Genomic DNA, 27,293 nt, shown 5'->3' with positions numbered 1-27,293 from the left:
TAAATTAGAGATAATTCTATTAGGACTATTATTTCCCAGTTCACACTGGCTGATTAAAAGCTAATAACCAAATTTGAGGCACAAATATTCAGGATCTCAGATATGTTTTTCTTAATATTAAAAATCTTTTGGCATCATATAAACTTCTGTAGGCTTTCATAATATGTCAGGGAGAATAAATTATGTCAAAATAAACATACATTTAGATAAGGCTGAGCCTAATCAAATACCATTCATATATTACATGACAGGATTGAAAACATCTTACTGTAGTCTAAATGTGTGACCTCCATAGCAGGATTCCACACCGCACCCCCCATGATATGATCCATTTGGATGAGGAAAGAAAATATTTGAATTTTTATTTATATTTGAATTTTTATTTATATTTGTATTTTTATTTATCAAAGAAATAAAACCAAATCAGATTTCCCACTATTTAGTATGTGTGTTGGTAATAAGCTCTCATATTAGGACAGCTAAGTGTGAGATAGCCAGAGGAGAGGGTTGATGGGCTCATGTTTGATGGCAGTGTACTCTCTGGTTCTTGGATAATGGCCTATTGTTAAAAATTGCTCCTAATGTATGCCCACATAGTTGGACTTATACATTATATTTTCTAGCATTAACTTTCCCTCACACAAAACACAAGTGACTTAAAAAGAGACCTACAAAAATTGCAGATAGAAGACAGACAAGGTGCACACAAGAAGAACAAGACACTTCTACTCCTGGAAGAAAGTTCTTTTTCAGTCACATTGTGAAATTAAAACAATGATGATTTAATTAGATATGACAGGTAGTTGGGCCCTAAGACTCAAAATTATAAGGAAGATTATTTGAAATGTGGATTTATATGAACGATCATTAGTGAGTCCTAAATATGCACTATGCTTGGAAATATTACCTGACGCTAGCACACGTTAATTATTTTATAACTGTAAATGCCTATATTGGGGGCATTTGCTCAAAAATGCTTATTATAGTGGCATACAATTATAGATAGTTTGGAGACCTGCCTACATAATGCGTGTATGTTAGTTACCACTCTCTTCCTGAACTTCTTAGGTTTCCTTACAAAATGGTTTATATAAATGCAGAACACCACAGGAAGTCAGTGCGACATCTAAAGGATGGATTCGTTTTGATAGGTTCAGAAATGTAATTTGCTAACAGGCTTGCTAACCTCTTAGGGTCTCCAACAGCACTGCCCATTAGAACTTTTTGCAGTGGCAGAAATATTCTGTGTCTGTTTTGTCAAGTATGGTAACCACTCGTCAAGTGTAGCTATCAAACACTTGGAATGTGGCTAGTGTGACTGAGAATTATTTAATTTTTATTAATTTAAGGAGCCACATGTGGGTAATGCCTATGTAATTGAATATCTCAGCTCTAGAGAAAGAGTTCTTCCAAGAGATTATTGAATTCTTTCTAAGATTCCACAGTGCTAGATACACATTTGCAAATGAAAACAGTTATCAGAAAAGAACAGCATATAATACAGGCAGGTAAAGCATCAATCTCAAGATGCACACACAAAATAGTACAACGACCACTGCACTCAGTATGAAATGTATAGAGAATTCATTCAGGAAAACAACTATCAAAAAGACCTTAGCTTACAGGCTAATTCATATAAGGTAGATTTAAATAAAAATATTCTGAATGATTAAACTCTGTTACCAAGCAGATGGGATGCTATGAAACCAATAAAACATTGATAAAACGTTGTTAGATCAGTAAGCTGGCCTGGCCTGACTTTCTGACTTCCTGTTGAGGTGACTGACCCTCTGGGTGAGGTAGGAGCACATTCCCACCTCATGCTGCACATTCCAAACCAACCTCTGCACCGCCCTCTCTACAAATTAGTGGCAAGCACTTTAGGACAGTCACCTTATCCTGTCATTAATGTGTAGCTAAGGAAACCTGGCTGACTGCTTTTTTACTATAGTTCTTTGTGCCAGATTTCTGTTTGTGCATATAACAAGAGAGGATTGCATGAAACTATTGACAGTCAGTGGGGGAAGGAAGGATTGGCATTTCCAGATCCAGGACCACCATACTAAATGAGAAATGAAAGCTGAATTTCCCCTTTGGGCAATTATCTGGCTTACCTCATTTTTTTTTTTTTTTTTCTCTGTACTAAGAACTGACACTTTGAGAAATGCTCATATTTGTCATCACCACTGATAAATAAGAACAATATTGTTTTATACATGTGAAAATGAAGCTTTTGAGGCAATAGAAATAGCATGAAATGAGATTCTGTTTTTGAGTCAATCATTGTAGAACCTATTATGAAGTGAATAAAGAATGCTTGAATAATATATATAGTATGATTCTATGATTGTAGAAATAAACACAGATGTATAGAATAGACACAAAAGACAAAGCATGAACAGGTATTTCATGAAGTGGAATTATAAGTGATTTTTTACTTACTTATTTTTTATTTGCCTGTGTTTTCCAAACTTCCTTCAATAAATATGCATTACTTGTTAATGAAAACCTGTACATTTTTAAAAACTATATTCTCTACCTTAAATAATTAAATTTCTGGTAATAAGAATGGTAACAATAGTAATAGTACAACGGGTAGGAGAGAAAAAGAAAAGGAAGGGCTGGGGATGTAGCTCAGTTGGTAGAGTTCTTGCCTCCCATGTGTAAAGGCCCTCCGTTCAATTCCTAGCACCAGCAAAAAAAAAAAAAGAAAAGAAAAGAAAAGAAAAACACACATAATCTGTCCTAAAGTCTCTACTCGTATAATTTTCAAAATTATTTGACAGTTGCTTTGAGATTGGCTATCTTTACCCAATTCTAAGAATCAAGACAGGACATTTTGGTTAATTACAATCTACCCAGTTTGAAGATTTTAAATGAATTAATTTTATTTCAAACTAATAAAAATTCTTTTAATGTATGTTGATATACTAGAACTGGGAACTTGGATGATGATAAAGTTAATTGATGAATTCATTTGTTCAACTAGCAAATTTTATAAAGTATGCAACATGCTGGAGTTAAGAGTGGGTTAGATGGACACAAACTGTCACATACATTTTATTTTATGGAAAATCTATAAATAAAACATTCATTATTGTAAATAAAATAAAATTATGAAATAATTAAGTGGTGTTGATGTAAAATCATTACAAACCTGTTTGACTCTTTCAGAAAATGACACTGTAAAGATAGTAAAGATTAGAAATTTCCAGAAGGTAGTCCAAATTATTCTCATTACAGAACACTGAAAAATACATTTTTAAGCTCTGTCTCTCTAATTTTGCTTTTTCTTACCTGATGGCTCTTAGACAAGGTTTGTCAGCCACTTCTCATATCAAATAGATCTGTCATAGAAAAGTTTTCGCATTACTTGAATTATAAAGTTTAAAGAATAAAATGAGAATCCTCTGGAAACAAAATTGTTAGGGAAAAATTCCTTTGGCCTTAAAATTTATAAGTTCAAATAGGTCCTTACCTACTTTTTAGGGATGATTTTTTAAGGCTATCAGGAAAATATATTTGAAAACATTTGCCGCTAGAGACTGTTGGAATTTTGTTTTGACCCCTTGTTCAATTAGTAGTGACCTCTCTCTGAAATATGGTTGATTCTTTCTCTCTTCATTTTTCAGTCTGCTTTACCTCCCATAATTGTCAAAGCCAGGAAGACTGAAGAACCAGGGCCTCGGGGTTAACACGCAAGCATGGTAGGCATCAACCCTGCCAGCCAGCAGCCCCTCTAAGGGACTTGGAGAACATCATACATGGGAAAAAGGATCCTGGGGCAGGATCGGGTACTGGCAATTTAACAGGAAAACAGAAAATCATTTAAAGGGGAGATGGGACACTGTAAACCAGAATGAATCTGGGAAGACAGAACCATCAAATGACAAATTAGGGGAAGGTAAGAGGCCAGAACCACTGGAGAAGGTCATGAGAAGTCAGAGGGATCTGGGAGGGAGGCCGAGGGTGGGATGGTCTCAGAACCCACTTAGAAAACACTGAGTTCTAATTATCATAGGATGGCTATGAATTGCTAGTTTGTTCTTGTGGGTCAGGGGCAGGTCTTCTACCCCACACCATTCTGACGGGTGCTCTCTCCCAGTTTTAGATTTGTGATTTAACCTACAAAATTAATCCAGATGTTGTGATTTTATTCCTGACCTCTAAAATGTCACTATCAAACAATTAGACCTGCAATACTGTCATGAAAATCTTAGATATAATGCAGTTACCAACCCAGGATTCACCTTTATCCATGAAGACCATAGAGGGGGAATTCTTTCTTCGTCCTTCTGTTCAACACATCCACACACCTACATTACAGGCTTCCCAAAGTGGATGAGAAACTGGCACATAGCAGTAGGGATTGCCTCCTTATTGTTACCGTGGTTAATATCTATACTGAGAATTTATTTGTTACAGGTACTTTAAATATATTATCCTTTCTAATGTGCATACCAATCCAGTTTAGAAGGGTAAGTCAGGATGCACAATACTTAAGAAATAGTCACTGTTTAAGATATAGCCACTATCTATCCCAGTCAGGGTTGGAAGCAGCTTACTCTGACTTTAAGCACGACCTCTTTTCCTTATGCTGTGTTGTTGCTCTGTTTTTCAGATGTTTTGTGGCCCATTTTACCATGTCATAGCTGAATTGCCACATTCCCAATTCCCAATTCGTGTGGCTGTTTCTTGACGACACATAATTGTACTCATTATTAGCAAGCTCATTTCTGCGATTTCTTAGATCTATTTGAAAACCTGCAGTAAATGCAAAGTAATAATGCACCCTTAAAATGGGGACTTACTCTAATCTCACCCTTAAAATGGGGACTTACTCTAATGGTCACTGCCACGAATCCTTCAGCTCCCTTACCCTAGCACTCCACTGCAATTATCTCTTTATCTTATTGGATCCTCCAGTGTATTGATACAGTCACACTTTCATATTTTCACTACTCTCCTAACTTCGCTTGTTTTACCCAGTCTAAAATTCATGACCCATTATTAAAATCATGGACTTGAAAATACACTGAATTCCCTGGCCCCACTTTCCCTGTACTGCCTGGCTAGATTCCAACCTTCATGAACCCAACCAGCCATCTTCTCTTGCCTGCACTTACTGGTGATTATATCACAACTGTTTGCCTAGTTGCACTTTAAATTTGTGAACCCAAGCCTCTACTATGCCCTCAGTAATGATAGAGCCCTCTAGACTATAAGACCCCTACAGTTTGATAACATTCCTTTAATTATTTATCACAAAGCTTAATGTGATATATCAAATATGTATTTTAAATATTTACATTGGGGACAAATTACGGTACAAGTTATTATGTTCCTTGCTGGATTAAGTTACCTTCATTTCAATTTAAATTTACTAATGATACCTTCACTTATTGAGCATTATTCTGCTTTCTAAATATGCCTTATTAATAATCTTACCAAGTAAGGGACATATTATTATTATTCCTCTTTAACTGAAAAGGGAACTAAGGCTTTAGTACCACCTTTCTTTGCAAGGACAGGGTGTGAGGTTAGTTTTGCGACTGATTTCAGCTCCAGGAGGGCTCTGCTCAATGGCCTCTTTTCCTGGTTTTCTCTGGTAAGCCTTTGAAATGACTCATGACTTCTCTTGCCCAAACCTCCCACATTCCCACCCTCCCATTCTTAGCCTATAATTCGTACTCATACTTCATTGAAACAAAAATCGAAGCCATCAGACAGGGACAACTTAATCTGGTTATGTCTGTACACCTTGCAGTCGCTATGCCCGTTTTCTTCTCTCTGCCTTTCCTCTAATTTAAATGGTGTAAGTGTCTCTCTTCCTATCAAAGGTCAGTTCTCTGAGACCACTAATGCTCAGGTCCTACCCACTCATACATTTCCAAGCATTCTGTTGCCATAGTTAAATCTCCTATATTCTACAGTGTCAGTGGCTTTCTGTGCAGTGGGCCATTCCAGGCAACATACAAACAAGTTCCATAGTCTCCCAAGATACAAAACCCAGAAGACATACATCGATGCCCTCTAGTATTTTTTTCTATTTTCTTTCACGACACACCTTCTCAAAATAGTTCTTTGGCTTTTGTTCACTCTTTTGGTTATTCTATCGAGCTTCTGCCTAACCACTCACAGGATCATCTCTCGTCAGGACCACCAACAACCTCATACTGCTAGATTCTATGTGCACTTCTGTTTCCACTGTACTCACCTTGCTCTCTGCAACGGCTTACCCAATGGTCCAATCCCTTTTTAGGAAACTTTTTTTTTTTTTTTTTTTATGGTAAACAAATGGGATACATGTTGTCTCTCTGTTTGTACATGGCGTAAAGGCATACCATTTGTGTAATCATAAATTTACATAGAGTAATGTTGTTTGATTCATTCTGTTATTTTTTCCCTTCCCCCCACCCCTCCCACCCCTCTTTACCCTCTATACAGTACTTCCTTCCTCCATACTTGCCCCCCTCCCTAACCCTAACTCTAACCCTAACACTAACCCTTTCCTCCCCCCCCATTATGTGTCATCCTCCACTTATTAGCGATATCATTCGTCCTTTGGTTTTTTGAGATTGACTTATCTCACTTAGCATGATATTCTCCAATTTCATCCATTTGCCTGCAAATGCCATAATTTTATCATTCTTTATGGCCGAGTAATATTCCATTGTGTGTATATATATATATATATATGGTATATATATATATATATATATATATACCACAGTTTCTTTATCCACTCATCAATTGAAGGGCATCTATGTTGGTTCCACAGTCTGGCTATTGTGAATTGAGCAGCTATGAACATTGATGTGGCTGTATCTCTGTACTATGCTGATTTTAAGTCCTTTGGGTATAGGCCAAGGAGTGGGATAGCTGGGTCAAATGGAGGGTCCATTCCAAGTTTTTTAAGGAATCTCCACACTGCTTTCCAGAGTGGCTGCACTAATTTGCAGCCCCACCAGCAATGTATGAGTGTACCTTTTTCCCCACATCCTCGCCAACACCTGTTGTTCCTCGTATTCTTGATAATCGCCATTCTAATTGGGGTGAGATGGAATCTTAGGGTGGTTTTGATTTGCATTTCTCTTATTACTAGAGATGTTGAACATTTTTCCATATGTTTGTTGATTGCTTGTAGATCTTCTTCTGTGAAGTGTCTATTCATTTCCTTAGCCCATTTGTCGACTGGATTATTGGAATTCTTGGAGTAGAGTTTTTTGAGTTCTTTATAGATTCTGGAGATTAGTGCTTTATCTGAAGTATGATTGGCAAAGATATTCTCCCACTCTGTAGGCTCTTTCTTCGCATTGCTGATAGTTTCCTTTGCTGAGAGAAAGCTTTTTAGTTTGAATCTATCCCAGTGGTTGATTCTTGCTTTTATTTCTTGTGCTATGGGAGTCCTGTTAAACTTTATCTCTTGGCTTTGAATATAAATACTCTCCACCTCCCTAGCTCTGGGCCATCTTTTATTTCTCCTCCTTTGATCTCAAAATATTGAGATATGCCAAAATATAATAGTTGACTGTCTTCTAAATCTATATAGTTTGATCTCTCCAAGAGATCTTTTCCAGTCCATGACTTTAAATATCAGCCATAATCAGGAGACTACATTTGCATCCATTTGACACCCATTTTCTGTCTTGCATAATTACTTGACTACTTGGCATCTCCACTTAGATAACAAATATAGATTTTTCTATGGCACTTTCCACCAGGAGTCTACTCACCACCCACTCTTCCTTTCTTCTGTGCTGGCAGAACCTTGATTTTGTAATTACCAAAGAGCCATGGTCCTCAGGGTGATAGGTCATTGAAGCAGCCCTCCATTAGTTCTGGTTCAATCATAACAATTTAATTCTTATTGTCAGTTATTTGCTTACAAACTGCAGCGTGCATGCAACACAATTCTGGCCAACGAAGTGAAAAGAACATCTGCCGGGGAGCTTCCAGGGACACTTTGCTTGCTAATGAAACAGATTATATAAATCAGATCCTGTACCTTCCTTGTTTATCCCACATCTTTTTGTCTGTGAGACCTTCTGTAATCAGGTCTTTGACTATCTTTTTCATCTCATGCTGTTCTTTTCTTTATTTACTTACCACACTGGTCTTCTATTTCTCAAACACACTAAGTGTCCTGGTCTTTAGTCTTGATGATCACTCTGACTTAAATGCCTTTCCTCCTGACTTTTGCATGGTCCCTCCTTCTTGTCATGCAGGACTCAACTATCTTCTGTTTTGAATGCTTTCTCTGCTCATTCCTTTATAATTATAAATAATAGTGTCAATTGCAATATTTATATTTCTGCTTAATGACTTACTAACTCTTGTCATAATCTAAAATTACTAGATTATAAAATCCTATTAGAATATAAGATCCCTGGAGTTCCATGATGTTTCTTTTATTATTTAAAGCAGAGCTTGATATAAAGTATCCAGTATGTGTTTTAAATATTTACATTGTGGAACAATTATATCCCAGTTATTATATTACTTGCAGAATTTAAGTTACCTTCATTCCAATTTAAATTCACTAATGAAGCCCTCATATATTAAACATTACTCCACTTTCTAAATACACATTACTAGTAATGTTACCAAGCAGGGGACATATTATTGTCCCCTTTAACTGAAAAGGGAACTAAGGCTTAAATACCATCTCTTTTTGCAGGATCAGGGATTGAAGTTGGTTTTGAGGCTCCTTCTAACTCCAGTTGGGCTCTTCTAAATGGCCTCTTTCCCTGTTTGTGTTAAACTTCTAACTTGTCTCCTACTTCATTCATTGCTATCATGGGGCTGCTAGTCTTTTCTCAATTGCCCACCATCAATATCTTCAATGTTTTTAATTGTGCAGTTAGGCCTAAAATTCCTTACACTCCACTAAAAAAAAAAAAAAAAAAAGAAAGAAAAAAGAAATTGCCTCCCCACACCGAACCACATACCTGCCTTAGAGAAATATATATGGAGTTCTCTGTTCTCACAGTTTGCTTTATCCCCAGAGCAAAACCTCTGCTTCATTGCTCTGGATCTGGACCTGGAGGAGGGAACTGTATCATTTCTCTTGGATTGGCACCATGCTGTGAGCAGGGTACTTGGAGGTGGTGGCTCCTGGTCTTGCTTCTTTTGTCATGGAACCACCACCCTAAGAGCAACTTGGAGTGCAGCCGATTAGAAAGCCAGGATCTTTACCAGATGTAAAACGTCTGCCTCATAAGTGGGGAGCTGGGTAAGGAAGGGCCTTCTGGGTTATAATTGTCTGAGGTTTCCACAATGAGGAGCTAGGAGGCGTAAGAAATATTCACAGGTTGCCCTCCATGAGAGAAGCCATAACCCTAATCCCAGCTGGGGAAAGGAGGATAACCTCTTGGCTATACCCGCTCAGTTAGAGCTTCCATCACATGAGCTGGGAGGCAGAGAACAAGTTATGTCTCAATGCTGGAGTCCCTGTTCCAAATGGCATTTCATGGGTTTTCTCAAGCCTGTATTTCTCCATTATCTGTATGTCTTCAGGACAATTTCCTGAGACTTCAAATGTTTGTTGCTTTTATAATTTTCATTAGTTGTGGGTTTTTTGAGGTAGAGAGAAGGGCCACAGTGCTCCTCACTCTGCCATCGGGAAGCACTCTTCCTTAAAGTGGTAAATGTGTTTCCTATGGCTGTTGTAACAAATTACCACAAACTCAATGGTATACAAGAAGGCAGATTGATTCTCCTATACTTGTGCAAGACAGAATTCAAAAATTAGTTTAACTAGGGTAAAGTCGAGGTGTTGGCAGAAGTGGTTGATTCTGGAGGCTCAGAAGAAAATCCATTCCTGCCTTTTCTGGCTTCTAGAGGCAGCTACTGTTCCTTAGCTTGGGGCCAGGTCACTCATGTCTTTGCTTCCATTGTCACGGGAACTTCTCTCTGACTCTCCTCCTGCATCCCTTTCATTAGGGTCCTTGTGGTTATATGAGGTCCACCTGTATAATTCAGGATCATCTCCTGTTTCAAAATGTTTAACTTGATCACATCTGTAATTGCTCTCTAGCCATATAAAGTCATATTCTCAGGTTGCAAGAACTAGTACATAAACATTGTGTGTGGGTGGGGGTGATAATTTGAATCATGGTCTTTATAGATGATGAAACTGGCTTGGACTGGTTACAAGCATACCAAAGATCATGTAGCTAGTGTGTAGTAAAGCTACAGGTCAATCTTTTAACTCCTGTTTCAGAACATAAAGTTTGAATGATTAAACAAAAACAAATATCCGTATTATTTATGTGTTCTAAACCATAGATGTAGAATAAAAATTGGTGAATTATTATAAAAGCACAAAATATTTACCAAAAAATATTTGAAGTCAATTTAAAATAATATATGCAATGCAATCATTATACTCAAATTTTACTTTTAACATCCCCTGTATTTAAAGGAAAGGATTGACTGCAAGCAAGATGTTTTTTCCAAGTTAATTTAATTCATTTTCATGAATATATGCCATAAAACATAGTTATTACCACCATATGCACTGAAGAATAAACATGTGCTCTTAGAAAATTTATAGAATGCTTTCTTTGGTAGTTCCAGATGAGAGAAATCATCCACAATTTCAGGAGAAACATAGAAAAATTAATTGAATGAGCTACTTGTGATATGGGAGGGTCTCTTTCTAAAAAAAGTTTTCACTAATTCATATTTGTAAAGTGTGCTCCTCTCAAAGTTTTTCTCCAGGGTTCTTTTTTCTCCAACTCCTGAAGGACATTTGGGGCATGTCCACATTTCTCTTGTGACATAAAGTGACCCATGAAAAGAACTGATTAATGATTGCACAGAGTACTTTTGGGAAAAAGTCTTGATGAGAGTTGGAACTGTTCCTTTTAACAATGTCTGCACTTTGAGTTTTTCAAAGATATTGAGATAGAGAAAGAACAAACCTCCCTCCACAGATGCCTTTCATAGGCACATCCTCATCACTGAATGGGAAGTTGAACAACATGTTCTTGTCAGTTATAAGAAGTAGTTACAGGAATCTAGCCCTTTCAAGGGCTCGATTACAGTGCCAAATAGATTTGATCTGACCCCCTCCTTAAGAAGTAAAATTCCCTTTGTGGAATCAGCTCAGAGAAAGGAAACTAGGACTGGGTGTTTTCCAGGCACAGAACTTGGGTCTGTAGCATGGATTCTTTTTTTTTTTTTTTTTTAATTGCAGAAAGTACTTTACTAGATATACTGATTTACTACTATTCTATAAAAAATGGTGCAAGAGTACATCAAACATTTTCACTGACTGAATTTAAAGGCCACCTTCAAAAGTATCAAAACAAATCTCTTTAATTAAAAAAAAATACATTGTTTGATGTATTCTCAAGTAATATTCAAACTCAATGAGGATAATATGTTTTTGAGGTTTCATGTTGGATGGGAGTATTTTTTTAAAGATTATTCTGCTAAAAGTCCTATGAACTGCATAGAACTTTCTGACCCTAAAATTATTATACAGAAATTTAGCTTAATAAGTGCTTAAAAATCACACAATAAGCTTTCCAATCTCCAGTATATTTTATCCTTTAAAAATTATGTGCATTGCCTTTTCAGGAAAGGACAAAACTTTTAGGTTCCATTTATTAGGAAGTTTAGTCTGGAGAATCACTAGGTGTATTAGCTAGATTGTATTTAGTATATTTCACAAAAGTTTCAAAACAATTGCCATTCCTATAGATATGAAGAGTTACACTTGTTCATAAAAGGGTAAAATATAACTGACAGCATTTTCAGATCATGGCCTAGTCACTTAACTTACGAGGAGCATACGTACAAAATATACAAATACCATGAATATTCAGGTTTATTGATTTTATCAAATTTAATATATTTGAATTACCAGCACCCAGATATACAGATTGCATCCCAGAAGCCCCCTTCATTTAATGTTTTAAGAGAGAGTTTGGTGTTGTGTCCTTACACATTTGAAAGTCTAATTGGATAGCCCATTTTGGACACATTTGGACACTGTTTTAGTTAGCGTTTTTTTTTTTTTTTTTTTTTTTTTTTTTTGCAACTGTGACTTAAAGACCCAACCAGTACAATTCTACAGGGAGGAAAAGTTTATTTAAGATCTCAAGGTCTCAGAGTTCTCATCCTATACCGTCAGCTGCATTCCCCAGGGGCTCCAGGTGAGGCTGAACATCATGGCAGAAGCGTGTGGCAGAGGGAAGCAGCTCACTTGATGATCAGAGAGCAGAAAGCAGAGCAGAGATATTTGAAAAACTTGAACTTGAAAGGCAGGAGTAAAACTGAGGCTAAGGAAGTTGCAGCTGTTAAAGGTATTACGGCCACTAAAGAAATGCTAAAGACTTTTCCCAGAGAAAATAAGAAAGATGGCTTGAGGGTATCTCAGGAGCTGGCCAGAAGACACCCAGCTCAGGCTCAAGGGAGTAAAAGTGAAAATTCTCTTGAGGAGAAACCAGTGTGGAATCCTTCTTACACAAGGAGGCCTAGGAAGTTTTTTTCATCAACCCGTTCCTGGAGGCTTGGCTACTGCTCAGATGGTGGCAGAGCTTGGCATCAACCACATGGTGCTGGTTCTACAGGAATGCAGGATGCTGGAGTTAGGGGGTCATGGACTCTTCCACCAAGATTTCAGAGGAAGGCTTGGGAGGTCAGGCAAAGTGCAGCAGGGTCATAGTCCCAGCAGACACCCCCTGAGAGGATGAGGTGTGGAGATTTTAAGAGGAAGCCAAAGCTGCAGTGGAGATGCCCGAGATAAAGAAATGCCAGTAACTTGGGACATCGTCCTAGGAAACCTGCAGGAATCAAGCAGAAAGAAGCCAACGGGAAGGCCACTTGGGCTGCAACCAGCAAGGTCACAGGGCAGAGCTACCCAGACCTTTGGGGAGAACATCATGATACCACGTGCCCCAGATACCAGATATGGAGCACGGGACTTGTTTGCCCAGCTGGATTTCAGTCTTTTTTTGATCCTATCCCTTTTTTCTATGTCCCTAATTTTGTGAATGGAAATATTTAATCTGTACCATTATATATTGGACACTTGTAAATTGCTTTTAGTTTTATAGGAGCTCATAGTGCAAGATTGCCGTGATCCTCAGAGAAGACTTTGGACTTGAACTTTAAGCAATTTCAGAACTGTTGAGACTATGGGGACTTTTGGGAATGAACTAAATGTATTTTGCATTGTCAAGTCAGTGTGAACTTTTGAGGGCCAGGTGCAGAATGTTATGGTTTGGATGTGAGGTATCCCCCAAAAGCTCATTGGTGAGACAATGCAAGAAGGCTCAGAGGAGAAATGATTAGGTTGTGAAAGTCTTAACCCAATCAGTGAATTAATCCCTGATAGGGATTAACTGGGTGGTAACTAAAGTGGTAGGATGTGGCAGGAGGTGGTGGGAATTGGGGGGCATAGCTTTGGGGTATATATTTGTTTCTAGCAAGTGGAGATCTCTCTCTGCTTTCTGATCGTCATATGAGCTGCTTCCCTCCACCACACTCTTCTGCCATGATGTGCTGCCTCATCTGAAGCTCCAAGGAATGGAGCCGGCCTTCTATGGACTAAGACGTCTGAAACTGTGAGGCCCTGAATAAACCTTTTCTCCTCTACAGTTGTGCTGGCCCAGTCCTTTAGTCACATCTGTGAAAAGGCTGACTAAAACACACCGTTTATAGGTACCCAAAAGTATCTGTCATATGCTTTCGGACAAAGGAAAAAATACCCTAAAAGGGAAGAGGACCCAAGTAAAACTCTACTTTCATTTCCATTTATCAAAGAAGGGGAATTTATAGAAAACCACAAAAGGCATAACCAAATGGAATAGGCCCAAATTATTAGTTTTAAATTCATACTCTCAGACACTGTGACTTTAGGAAACAAGGGCTAGGCACAGTGCAGACTGTAGGGGGCCACCACTAGAGGGAGGCAGAGTTGCCAACCAGGCTCTGAGGCTGTCTCTCTGGCTGTCACTTGAGCCCCTTTTGGTGGTGAGTTCAAGGCTCAGAACCCCTGGGTTTCCTTCAACCACCCCCAGCCAGACAGACCACCATGTCAAAGAAGGCTTTTTGTTCAAAGAAAGTTCACTACTTAGGTGAAGACTGGAAGGTGAGTAGTAAGCAGGGGAGTCTGAAATGGACAGGCTTAAGAAATTAACAAGACCTGAAGGAACCTGAGCTGGGAGGAGGTATGGAAAGTTCTAGAAGCTCCTACCTCCACCCAGAGGTGACAGAATAAACTGTGAGGGTGTAATGTCCTATTTCACAGCACTGTTTAGTGACTGCTTTGATACTATGGATATAGAAAAAGAGGCTTGGGGTTGTCCCCAGTTGCAGTGTTATAAATGGTAAAGCTCAAACCAAAATACCCATCTCCCGGCTTTAAGAGTGCATTCTGCCCTTTATTGTTATTACCCTAGTTGGATAATTTTATGACTTTGTGCTAGTGAGTTGTGGTGGAAAGATGTTACAGTTCAGGAGCCTGAAAAATGAAAGTTGAAACCATGCAGTGTCAAGTTTATTGGCTGAGGGAGTTTTGGATGGTTGTGGTGAACTCCGAGTCCCACTACTACTCAAGCAGAGCTAACCGTGCTAACTTCACACTCAGTGGATAGGAAAAAATGAAGAGTGAGTGTGAAAGAAAAAGACCTAACTACAGAGGCATGCCCATTAAAACTGCTCAGGTATATGTGTGTGCATGTGTACATTTGGTAAGTGCGTTTATATGTGTTACGTGTGTTCCCAACACTCTTAGATCGGTCATGACCATAGTAGTGGTCGTATTTACTTTTGGCCAACAGGACTCAATTTTTCCATATGGCAACTAAAAATAACAGAAAGTTTCCATTAAAAGAACAATTTATGAACACTGGGGTGCATGCCACTTTATTTACCTTTAGACAAGAGGATACAGGTGACTTGTTTATAGAAGTGATTTTTTTTTTTTTTTGGCATTGATATGTTCTAAAATCCAGGTTATATGGTTAACTTAAGCTAAACAATACATAGTTAAATAATGCAAATAGTAGGAGCTCAATTTACCTTTACCTTGGTCAAGAATTCACATTAGAAATGTATACATTCTATCAAAGCCTTATACTCTTTATTTATATCTACTTTATAGTAGTGACTCTACCTACTCAAACAATAGGAAATGATTTCTGAACTCTTTGTAACTGAACATTAAGACTGAATTTTCTCTAAAAGAAAAGAAGATGGCCTTACTCTCTTCATGTAGCTTTCTGTTATCAGTTTCTCTAGCTAATGCTGACGTCTTCTTTTACTTTAAACAAGACAAGGTCTTTGGTTTCATCCTTATATTAACCTTTAGCATTGGTCTATCATCACAACTGTTCACTGATATCCTAGTTTTCTGTTTTGTAAATGAATGCTTCTGAAAGTAAAGGAGACTAAGGTGAATTGGGAGAGTTTGGTAGTTTTGTAGGTGATAATCAGAAGGCAAACTTGAAGAATACTCTTGAACCTAAGATCTATGATTTTATGATTAAACTACTTCTGAAAAGAAAACCACTTATTTGGGAACAACTCCAGTTGCTCCCTTTGGATGGTATGATGGTTTTGTCGTTTTCATAGTTGAGAGGTGTTTTCACTACATGTTGAATTTAAGAACAGTCATGCAGGACTCTAGTGGGTCCTATCCAAGTGCAAGCAAAGTTGGTGTCAAAGGTGGTTGGACTCCCAGGACACAAGCCCACAGAGAAAGTGTGGGTCCCTGAGGTGCACACATGTGGCCACAGCCCTGGGAGTCCTGAGGTCAGAACCAGGGAAGCCAGATTCTGTCATCAAGCACAATGTGTGAGTGCAAGCAGTCAAGGACTGTCCACAGCAATTGGGGCAGAACAACTAGACTCTGGATACAGATGAGGGGAAGGAGGGGCCAGCCATGAGAGAGGGTCTCAGGCTGTTTCTGTTAACAGGAAGGCATGTGGCACACAGACAAGAGCACAGAAGCAGAGCAGATAGCTGAGATTATTGGAGAATGAAATATTTCACTTCGATGAATCTTCCAAACACCTGAAAAAATATATACATTCAAATAATTTTCAGGGAAATTTTTTAAATAGACTGTATATTTTCTTGTCTTTTTAAGCAAAGTATGAGTTTTTACGTTAAAACACTAGGCTGGGCATTAAAATAGTGAAGCCTTGAGGTTTATGGGGCTGCGACCAGGTTCCTGTCCACAGAGGAAATCATGAAGTTTCCTCAGAATGTCACATTAAAAGTAATCCTTGTGTTTACTTTATTCTTTTAAATTTTTCTGTCTCCAGCAGTGATGTGGTCTTTGTTACGTCTAACTCTTCTCAGTGTGCCCACCTCTATCAGCACTCATCTCCTTCCTCCCCTTCTGCCAACATATTCTGATTTATATGTTTAGGACTAGATATGCAGATTTGTTGAAATCATATGTAATATAAGAAAAAGAGTCCTAGAAAAATCGTGTAGATTAAGAACTTTAATGCAGGAATGTCAATTTTCAAACACCTACTTTACTCAGAACCCCTTAGGTTCCTTTATGTGTTGTTTGTTTTGTAGCTGAGATTCAGAAGGGTTATCTCTGAGTATGAGAGGTATTAACATAATTGTAAATGGTATTTGACACTGCAGATTTGCTGCCATGTCTTTTTTAGAATTACGACTGACACAGAGTGAGGTTTAATAGCTATTTGTTGTACAAATAATACACTGACAAATGAGGCACAGTGTGCAATTGTGCAATCTCTGCCTACAGATTCAGCTACATGCCCAGTGTAGCAGAGAGCAGAGGTAGGTGTATTAGCTAAGTATGATGTGGATAAAAGCCAGTATTGCTGGTTTTATTTTGCAGGGATCACCAACTTAAGATCAAGGACAAAGCTGGCCAGCACAACTTTTTGTTCTGTGTCAGTGCCTGTGGGTCACCCATAAGCCCTGCAGTTCAGTCTCACCACTGCTGTGTGGGTTTACAGTTGGCTAAGTCACTTGGTTAGGTGTGCCCTGCTTCGTGCACCCAGAAAGTGTTTGGAGTTTTAGGCCCCTGAATTGTTGTCTTATGGAATCAGTACTGAGTATTCTCACCACACAAGACAGTTGTAGACGATGAGATGCACGTTAAAACCCAAACTCTTCATTCCCCTCCACTCCCACATCTCCTCCTGAAGCCATCTCCTGCACAGTTATGCCCCACTTCAAATTCCCAAAACCTTAGGGCAGTTCCTCTCATTCTTACATACCCATGTTCACCACATGGGCAAATCAGACCACCCTTGAAAGATATTTATAATGGGGGCGGTTCTCATCATCCCCACTGCTATTACCTTGGTCTGACCCACCGTCACCTCTAAACCAGATTCTTGTCAGAACCCCAGACTGCTCTATCTGCTGCCCCCCTGTTCCCTATGGAGTTTAGGATGAAAGTAAATCCCATCAATTCTCCATTCAAAATTCCCTGTTAGTTTCCCACCTCTCTCTGTAAAAGCTAACGTCCTTTGCATGGCCCACCTTCCCCGCTCCACAGGTATTACTCTGCCTCCTCCCTCAAGAATGCAGTCTTCGTGGGAGGCATTTGTTGCATTCGTTCTTCTATCCCACGTGTGTAGAATAAGGCCTTGGTGTAGAGGCCCTGTAGACATTTGTTTAATGAGCAAACACATGAATAAGTGAAAGGAAAAAAAAGGGCAAAGTGATTTATTCATTCAGTAGACATGGGGAGATGTTGATCAAAGGGTAAGAACTTCCAGATAAAAGGTGAACAAGTTCTGGAGACCTGATGTGCAGCATCGGTGCTGGTGCTGATGGATACATAAATTAATGTGGTTGTGGTCATCATTACACAATGTGTGTGTGTGTGTGTGTGTGTGTGTGTGTATGATTATCATGCTGTATACCTTAAATATACAATATAAATACAATCCTTACTTTGCAAATACTTTAAACTTTTTAAAAATTTGAATTAAGAACCATTTCCAAAGCATGTATTTTGTGTTAACTCCATACCAGACACTATTCTAGGTTCTTGGAATATTCCAGTGAACAAACCAGAAGAAAACTGTTGTCATGAAGGTCGATTGACAGTGAATAGAGGAGAAGAGAGTACACAAGGGAGGCAGCACAAGATAGGAGTTAGGGGCCTAGGCCCTGAGGTAAGCTTATGTGGGCTCTCTTCTCCTCTCTGCTACTCACCTGACTATCCTGAACGAGTTACTTAAGCCTGTGATGCTTCAGTTCCTCTCCATCTGTAACAAGGCGTAAGGTATCATTTGCATAGTGTTGATGAGAATTGTGATAGAGATGAGGCAGTAGATATAAAGTACTTGACACGTGGCAAGAATTCATAACGATTGCTCACTAGTAGAGCAGATTAAGACATGTGGCCGGTACCATTTGGTTTCCAGAGCTCTATTTGCTGTGTATACTGGAGACCTTGAGTACAACCTATGAACCCAGGTGACTGGTGCCTGCAGATGCAGTGCTAAACTTAGTACTTTTAAGTTCAACACAGGAAAGGGAATCCATTCAGAGAAAAGTGAAACTGAGAGCCCTGCTCAGTGAGAAGCTAGAATGTACCTGGAGAACTGACTGATGGGAGAGTCTCATAATAACCTCAGGATCATTTTGCTGTGGCAAGAAAATCCAGTGCATTTACTTCTCTTTTTGAAGAAAAAGAAGAATTTACCTAAAATATGTACATCTTACTCATTTGCTTACACTCCAAAGAAACAATCCAAAGAAAACAGAATCCATAACATTTATTTTGCTAACTGTAAAAATTAGTGTTAAGAACATGGAATTAAATGAAATTAGATTGAGAGGGCATTGAAGTTCCCATTACCATATAAAAGGCCTGATTTTTGTTGAAATGCCCTTTGAAAACACTGTATAGGGAATAACCGCAGCTATTGCTATTCTATAAAACGTACCCATAAAACATAACCATACATGGGAAATATAGTTTCCTCTGGAAGAGTAGCTCTGTTGTCACTTAAACTATGCAATAGTGAAGCTTTTCTATTTTCCTCTCAGCATAGTACACCAGGATTTAAAGCAGATTTAAAGGAGAACGTAAATCATAAAACAAACATGGCCACATATGTGTCTATTGCACATCTCCTGAATTCTTTATAAAATTGAGACTTTTGGAGATATAGAGTTCAACATATTCCCAGAGAAGGGCTAGACACTTATTCTAGCTTGGGTTATTTGATTAAAGTGAGAATTTGCATCTAGGAAGGACAAAAGTCTTAAAACCAATGTTTCAAAAAAGGAGGAATTGGCATTTCTATAATCAGTCTTGGGGAGAATTCTTTTGCATTAATTATGTCCAGGATAGCTTGAGCATCATTTTGCCAAAACTAGTCCATCCCTACAGGATGAGCAGAGAAGGGAAAGGTAGAGGTGCCAGGGAGGGTCTCCAGGTTCTGGGCTGAGAAGTGGCTTTGGAAAAATGGCAGAAGGAGTGCTTGCAGTTTTCCATCATCCTCTCCTGGTTCTTGGCCTGACTCCCCAGCCAAGCTTCCCTGAAGAACCATCTGGAGTTGTGAATACTGTATTCTCCTGAACAACTTCACAGAGCAAGTTCAGACAAGAAAAGTGGAACTCAGGTTGCTCTCAGCCATTTTGTGAACTGATTATAAAGGGCAAGCTTAGGATTCTGTTTATTGTACATTTTACATGCATTGGAAAGAAGTAAGGGCTCTAGTGAATTTTAGCCTGACTTCTTGTATCTTTTGCCATCTGGAACTTTTACATTTTAAATCAGCAATTTTGTTTTCCCTTAGGTTTTGCTTTTAATGTTTTATGATCACATGCCACATATGACACTTCAGTTAACAATGACCTGTGTACAATGGTGGTCCCATAAAATTATAATGGAGCTGAAAATTCCTATTGACAAGTGACTTGGTAGGCATCATCTTGTCATAGCACAGGCACTACTTACGATTTGGTGGTGAAGCTGGTACACAATTTTTATATCCACTGCTGGTCACATGAAAGAATAGCACGTGCAATTATGTATGCTAGCTAATACTTAATAATGAAAATAAACAACTATGTTACTATTTCATGCATTTTCTATGCTATACATTTTATCATTATTTTACAGGGTAATTCTTTTACTTATACATATGTAAAAAGGGGGGGCTTACTGTAAAAGAACATGCTGTGTCACTCTGGCAGCTGCCTCATGTGTGTCATGTTCACTACATCTCTTCACTGCAGCAGGGGGTCATGACTGGCCTGTCCCATCTAGGTTTGCATGAGTATACTCTACGATGTTCACACAAGGACAAAATTGCCTGATGATGGATTTCTCAGCACACATCCTCTTCTGTTAAGTGATATGTGACTATTTGGAGTGTAAGAAGTTGGAAAGCTAGTTAACTACATATAGATCACTGAAGTGCACATATTTTCAACCCAGTGATTCTACTCGTATAATATATTCTAGAGAAACTCCTGTACACATGTACAGGCAAGTACATACAACAATGTTTTTTGCCAAATTGCTTTCGATGACAAAGAAATTGAAAACAATCTAAATGTCACTGAATGGGGAAATGAGAAAAATACAATGAAGTACAGTGTGAGTGTTCTTAGACTAATATGCAAAGACTATTAACCAATGGCTAAGCCTGTCTGCTATTTAAGAGTAAATAATTTCACATTGATGAAGTCATTTGATAAATTTCATTCATTCAGTGAATGATTGCTAGGTTTTAAGTACTGTGCTAGGTGCTGTGGTTATAGCAAAGTAGAATCCCGGCCTTCTTGGAGCTTATAGTCTAGTCATCTTTGTACTTTACTAGCCAAAGTAGGATCTTGACATTTATTTAGGATTATCATTAGATCAATTTAGCAGTTGGTTTGGTCTTGGACACAATTATTGAATTACATTGATAAGTTTTCAAATTCATGTTACACAATTTTACCAGTCACAGAGTGAATCCTTGGTTTTCTATTCAACCATGGCTCCTCTGATTCCCAAGTTACCTTTCCCTCCCAGGCCTGCATGTTCTAATGCTGGCCCCTCCTGAGGGTCTCATCACAGGAAATGATCTTTGAAGAGACTCAACATGTGGATCATTGTAGAAACTTAACATGTTGCTCCAACCCAAAGAACAACGTACATTTTAAGGGAGAAAATTCTTAGAGCAACAGTATTTCAGGTGTCATAAATGTAGTGTAAGTTAGACTCTTTCAATTCTTCTCTTTCACCTAAGCCAGTGGTGCTTACTCACAGACGCACAGTAGAATCGCCGGTGAATGATTCTACACACATGGATGCGTGTTCTCCTTCAAAACCAGTTAAATCACACTCTCCAAGGGTTCAGCCACAGACTTGCTGGTAACTAATAGGCATCTTGGTTGAAATCAACCAAACCATGTTTATCTGGCACATAAACAACCACAGAATGACAAACAGAAAGTTATGAAGGCAGTTTTTAAACTGTGATGATAAATGACTGGAAAGGTAAAGATTGAAGAAGAAATGGAAAGAACAGCCTCTGGGGTCAGACTAGAGAAGTTTGTCCAAACCACACACTAGCTGTTCGAGCTCGTACCTCAATATCTTACTGAAAAGTGTGGACAATAATTCCTGCCTTTCATGAGGCCATTAAGAATATTAAATGTGTAGAACACACCTGTCCATGCTCTTTTTATTCCGAAACTGCTGCTTCAAATGTCACAGCTCTGTGAAACCCTCTTTGACTCAGGAGGAATCAAGCACTCCTTTCTCTGGCCTCGCACTCCTCAGCTGAGACTAGTATCATTCACCTGTTTATCACTTGGCATTTCAGTTGATGCACTTTCTTTTCTATCTCCCTCTCATGATAATTTTATGATAAGTATATGAAGAATTTTGGAATGGGGAATATCATTGCATCATTTTAAGGAATGCACATTCACCCTTGGAGATGAATGTTTTTCATTATTACTACCCCTCCCCCATTCTCACTCTCTGAAGAAGTAGAAGTCACTAGATGAGAATTTCTGCAAACTCCCCAACCTCTACCCACATTTGTTCCTGTGCCAGTGCCCCTGAGTCCCTCTAGAATTGCATGGACTGTTTATGCTCCTAGTAATGGTCAACAACACTACTTGTCCAGGAAATTACATTCCCTTTTTGGCTGCATTCTGGCTTTGACTGATATCGGAAAAGTGACTGTTTTGTGGCACCTAAGAACCAAGAAGAGATGGTACTCAGGACTGCAGAGGCACATGGGAGTTCCATAAAACTCACCTATTTCCTATGCACTATTCACTAAAAATAAATAAATCTAAAAGCTTTGCCAAGCCAAGCCTTAGCTTTAGTTATTGAAATTAATATTTATAGCCTCTAGAGAAAAGCAAAACTAAGCCAGAATTTGTGAGTCCTACTAGTTGCTTAAGTTATTGGGCAAGTTATTTAACCTCTGGGCCTCAGCTTACTCCTTTGTACAATAAATTATTTTAAGAATCGAATGAGACAGAGCTTAGCTCAAATCTGGCTAAATAAATGTGGGCTGTTATTACTGAATCATTCAAGTCTTTGTTTAAAGATTTTGTAGAAAGCTCTTTACCAATCACCCTAAGATAGCATCAGTCATGTTTCTTTCCCTTAACCTGTTTTGCTCCATAGACGTTATTGCTATTTCATACTGTATGAGGTGTGTGTATGTGTGTATGGCTTGTCTACCCTTCTAGAAGTCAACATCATGAGGACGGCGACTTCGTCAGTTCACTGCTCAAATCAGAATGGTGCCTGGTATATGGTTGGCATTTAACAAGTAATTGTTGAACAAGTGAATAATTTCATCCACATGCTCACAACTTAATGATGATTTTAAAATCAACTTAAAGAAAATTTATATTTAAAATCCATCCAACTAAGCTCATTTTTAACAACTCACATTGTTATGAAATACTCTTATGACAACTAAATTACTAGCCTTAAGAAATAGTTATGACAAATCCAAATTTCTTTCCTTTCACTCTTTAATTTATGAATTAAAGAACTTACAGTCACTCACTTTTAACTTTTGTGTTAAAGAGAATTAACAAATCCCTCCTCAGCCTCCTCATTTCTGGCCTAAGAAATCTCAAAATCTTTTAGTAAAAAAAAAAAAAAATTATGATTCTATATGGTTCTCTTCTGACCTTGTCCAAAATCTTCACATCCTTCTGTGGCTTGGAGTTCAGAATTGGAAGTAGCATTTCCAGTTATTGCAAAGAGTAATTGCTGAGTTACCTCAAAGCTCTACTCTGGTTCTATTTATATACCTAGGTATTGTGTGTCTGTGTTTTAGGAGTCACATCACTGACTCGTGGTCAGCACATTATCCACAATGACCTCAGGGACTTTTTCTGCCAACTTGCACACCTCTCTCTCTCTCATGGGGCAAGCAAGGAGTTATTCTGCTGCCTAAGTTTCTCCTTTTGAATTGAGCTTCGCTGTATTTTTTACTGCTTTTATGGACTGAATTGTGTCTCCCCAAAGCATAGATGTTGAAGTTTCAATCCCCAGTACTTTAAAATATTACTATGTTGGGTCTTTACAGATTAGTCTAAAGTGAAGTCATTAGGGTGGTTCCTAATCCAATATGAACAATGTCCTTTATAAAAGAAGAATAGGTCACAGACACAAACAGAAGGAAATGGTATAAAGACAGAGAAAAGATGGTCATCTACAAGGCAAGGAGAGAGACCTCGGAAGAAACTAATCCTGTATCACCTTGATCTTAGAATTCTGGCCTCTGGAACTCTCAAGAACAAATAGCAAGGGCTGGAGTTGTGGCTCAGTGGTAAAGCGCTTGCCTGGCATGTGTGAGGCCCTGGGTTTGATACTCAGCACCACATATAAGTAAATAAAATAAAAGATCCTTTGATAACATATACATATATATATATATATATATATACACATATACATATGTATATAAAAGAACACATATCAGCTTCATTTAGGAATTTGGGCTAATCTAACTTCTCACTCAGCACACCCCTCCCCCATTGGTCACCATATAGTTTCCCATCCCCAATCTAGGTCGGACCTATGCCCTCTACTTTTCCAAATATTATCTCTCTTTTCAGTGTCTATTTTTCCTGTCATCCCTTGCCAATAAGACTCCACTGGTAGTAATATTTGTATTTAACAAGCTAACTTCATCCATGTGTTCATTCATTCATTTGTTTATTTCCTTATCAAATATATGTGAGATTTTATGTATTAAAATTAACTAAATTAATAAGGCATTAACTAAATGGAACTACAATGTGAATTATCTAATGAGACTCATTTTCCTTTTACCGGAAGCCTTCAACCCTCAAGTCCAAAAGAATATGTATCAATCATAATAATTTACATTTTTGTTGCCATTTCCATAATACTTTTGTGTATTTTATGCCATGTGATGCTCATAGAAACTCCATTGAGTAGATTGGACAGATATAATTTTAGCCTCAAAATAGTCAGGTCCACTCACAATCGTTCTGACTTAAAGATCTAGCTAAAAAATGGCAAAATCAAGACCTGTCTCAAGTCTTTTGCTCTGAAATCAATCCTAATTTCACTTCTAATCCAGTCATGATATTGGAACTAGTTTTCCAAGTGCTTTGAAGTTTAGAGGGAGAACAGAATTTTTATGCTATACTAGTTTTCTGTAGCTGCTGTAACAAATGATTACAAACATGATAGCTTCAAATAAAACGGTTATTCTCTTACAGTTCTGGGGGTCAGAATTTCAAAATAAGTCTCACTGTGTTGCAATCAAGGTATCTTTAGGGTCTCTCTCCCTTCAGACTTCCGGGGAGAGAATCCCTTTTCTTGCTTTTTACCAGTTTTTGGAAGTTGCCCTCATTTCTTGGTCCCTCATTACACTGATCTTTGCCCTACTGCTTCCATCTTCCCATTGCCTTCTTTCTCTTCTGCCAAATGTCCCTCTGCCTGCTTATAAGAACATTTGTGGCTACATCATTAGCCCAACTGGATAATCCAAAATAATCTTCCCATTTTAAGATACTTAATTTAATCACATCTGCAAAGTTATTTTGGCCACATAAAATAACATTCCAAATTCCAGAAATTAGGGCCTAGATATCTTTGGGCCACTATTCAGCCTAACATAAATGGTATCCTTTATATTGTAGGGAGTGTGGGGGTCTACATTTTTTTAAAAATAGAAATTTATCCTATCCCTTTTTTATTTTCCTGAATCCAGACAGGTTGGTTCATCAGTGCTTCTTCTTTGAATAGTAATAATAATAATAATAGTAATAATAATGGAGCTCCTATGTGAGTCAAGCATCATGTAAGGTACTGGGCATAAAACAAGCAGATAATTAGATAGTGAAGAAATATAGAAGGTTGCATTCCTTTTGCCTGAGATTTCCCAGACATGGAACTGCTTGAGTAAAGTACTAACCAGCAGTAGGAGTTTGTCAGGAAGATACCACATAGAAAGAATTATAGAAAAATGCAGAGATGCTGTCCAAAGCCCACCAGTATAAAATCCACTGTGTATTCCAGGAACTATGCATGGTTGTTCAGTATTACATGTGAGTGTGTGCATGTGTGTGTGTCTCCTCAGAAACCTCAGACAGGGCTGGCTAGTTGTAGAAAATGATGTACTTTTCTCAGGTTGTTTATTCATTTGTTTTTTTTTTTTTTTTTAAAAAGCATTTAAGTTACGCTGAAAAGTCCTAATTTTGCTATCTTTCCATCAAATGCCACCCTATTTTTCAGTGAGCAGTGAAAAGAAAAGCTCTACATCACTCAACACACAAAAAAAACTTTGAATAGGAACAATTATGTCAAAGGCTAGGAGGGTAAAATAAGCTTAACAAGCACTCTTTTCCCCTGGATTGAAATTTTGCTGTTTCAAGGAGAAAATGCTTTCACTGATAGAGGTTTCTTCCTACATTCTACCACAGGTAATAAAGAGAAAGCAGCCAACGAGGAAAGGTTAGGAACAGAAATGGTGAGTAAAGGAAGTCCAAATGTGGAAGGAACCATTTTAATCATTCTGGTATAAAATAAGCACTATTCTAATCTAACTTTCAAATGCAAAGCTCTTGCTTCTCAAGGATCTAAGATCAGGTTCATTTTCCAAGACCACCTGCTTGGAAAAATAGAGTCCAATAAGCATTTCAGTAGAAGTCATGGCTGTGTATGTGAAAGTGTGTGTCGAGAGTGGGGGGATCATATTTTGAGAGAGTTTAAAATATATTTTTGTCCATTAAGGTAATACACTGCAAATGTTCTGAAATGAAATACCTGGATGCTAGTGCCAAACCATTGTATTTTAGTAAAATTATGATTACACTTGACCATCTAAACTCAGTTACAGAGTCAAGGACTCCCAATATGGACATATTTCCTTCATTCTTGTCCTTCCCTCATCCTGTATTCCTTACAGCCTTTGCTCAAACCTCTCCATCCTAAAATAATAATAATAACAGCTATTATTATTTAAAAACATGATCTTCTGTCAAAACATCAAACAGCTTCCTTTGTTCCTGTTAATCTTCTTCTTACCTTGATTGGCAGTGTTTTACTTTTTAACCTATTTATTTTCATGGCCTCCTCTTCCTCCCTTGGATTCTAATTCCTAAATATCATTTCTGTCTCCAGCAGTCCACTAAAATCACTCTTTAATCATATGTCTTCTTAATCACCAAACGTGGTTACCTCAGTGTTTAGTCTGTGTGACTTCCTTGCATTTGATGATAAACTTGCTTCCTCTCTCGACCTCTTGCCCTGCACTGTGTTCTTCTCAACTTTTTCTGACTTCCATGAGCCCCTAAAGCAGGGGCTTCTCAAGGATCTCTTCTCTCCTTGAAGAAATACTTTGAGATTCTCTCACCCCATATTTATGACTTAAAGAAAAACAATTTCCCAATTTTCCTTTAGTTTGCATCTCTTCTGTCACCTCAACTTCTTAAGGTCAAAGCAATACAAAACTGGGTTCTCCTGAAACCACTTGTGCCTTGAGACTTCCTCATATCTAATTGATGAGACCACCATTTTCTCAATCCAAACTAATACACCGGGGGTCTCTGAGGCTGCCTCCCCCACATCTAACGAGAGGCCAACCCCCGTGATGTCTCCCTCTCCATCCTTTTGCATGGCCCTTTCATTCCATTTGCCACATCCCCACTTTAATTCAGCTGCTCCTTGCCTTTTTCTAGGACTGTTATCATAGTTGTGTAGTAATTTTTCATTCTCCCTTTTTTTTCCCAATCCATCTATAAGACTTTGCTCATCAGAATTGTGCTCCCATGGGAGTCTTTCACTTATGGGGTGTGGGGGCAGGGAGCAA

At 38.3% G+C, this 27,293-nt stretch overlaps 1 protein-coding gene across 11 annotated transcripts in view; it reads left to right on the top strand.

Moving 5' to 3' along the window:
- LMNTD1 (lamin tail domain containing 1) overlaps positions 1 to 27,293 on the top strand; it is a 475,302-nt gene that overhangs the window by 365,072 nt on the left and 82,937 nt on the right. For 10 of the 11 annotated variants that reach the window (XM_079139428.1, XM_079139427.1, XM_079139422.1 and 7 more), the window contains one exon: positions 17,995 to 18,137. The exons of the other annotated variant lie outside the window; for it this stretch is intronic. The gene's annotated coding sequence lies outside the window, so the exon portion shown is untranslated. The remainder of the gene's footprint in view (positions 1 to 17,994; positions 18,138 to 27,293) is intronic. 11 annotated transcript variants of the gene reach the window in all.

Source organism: Sciurus vulgaris, assembly GCF_902686455.1.
Source record: "Sciurus vulgaris genome assembly, chromosome: 5".
Classification (NCBI taxonomy): Eukaryota; Metazoa; Chordata; class Mammalia; order Rodentia; family Sciuridae; genus Sciurus; species Sciurus vulgaris.
Note: the sequence above shows the minus strand (reverse complement) of the source record. Positions and strands in the feature narration are given on the sequence as shown.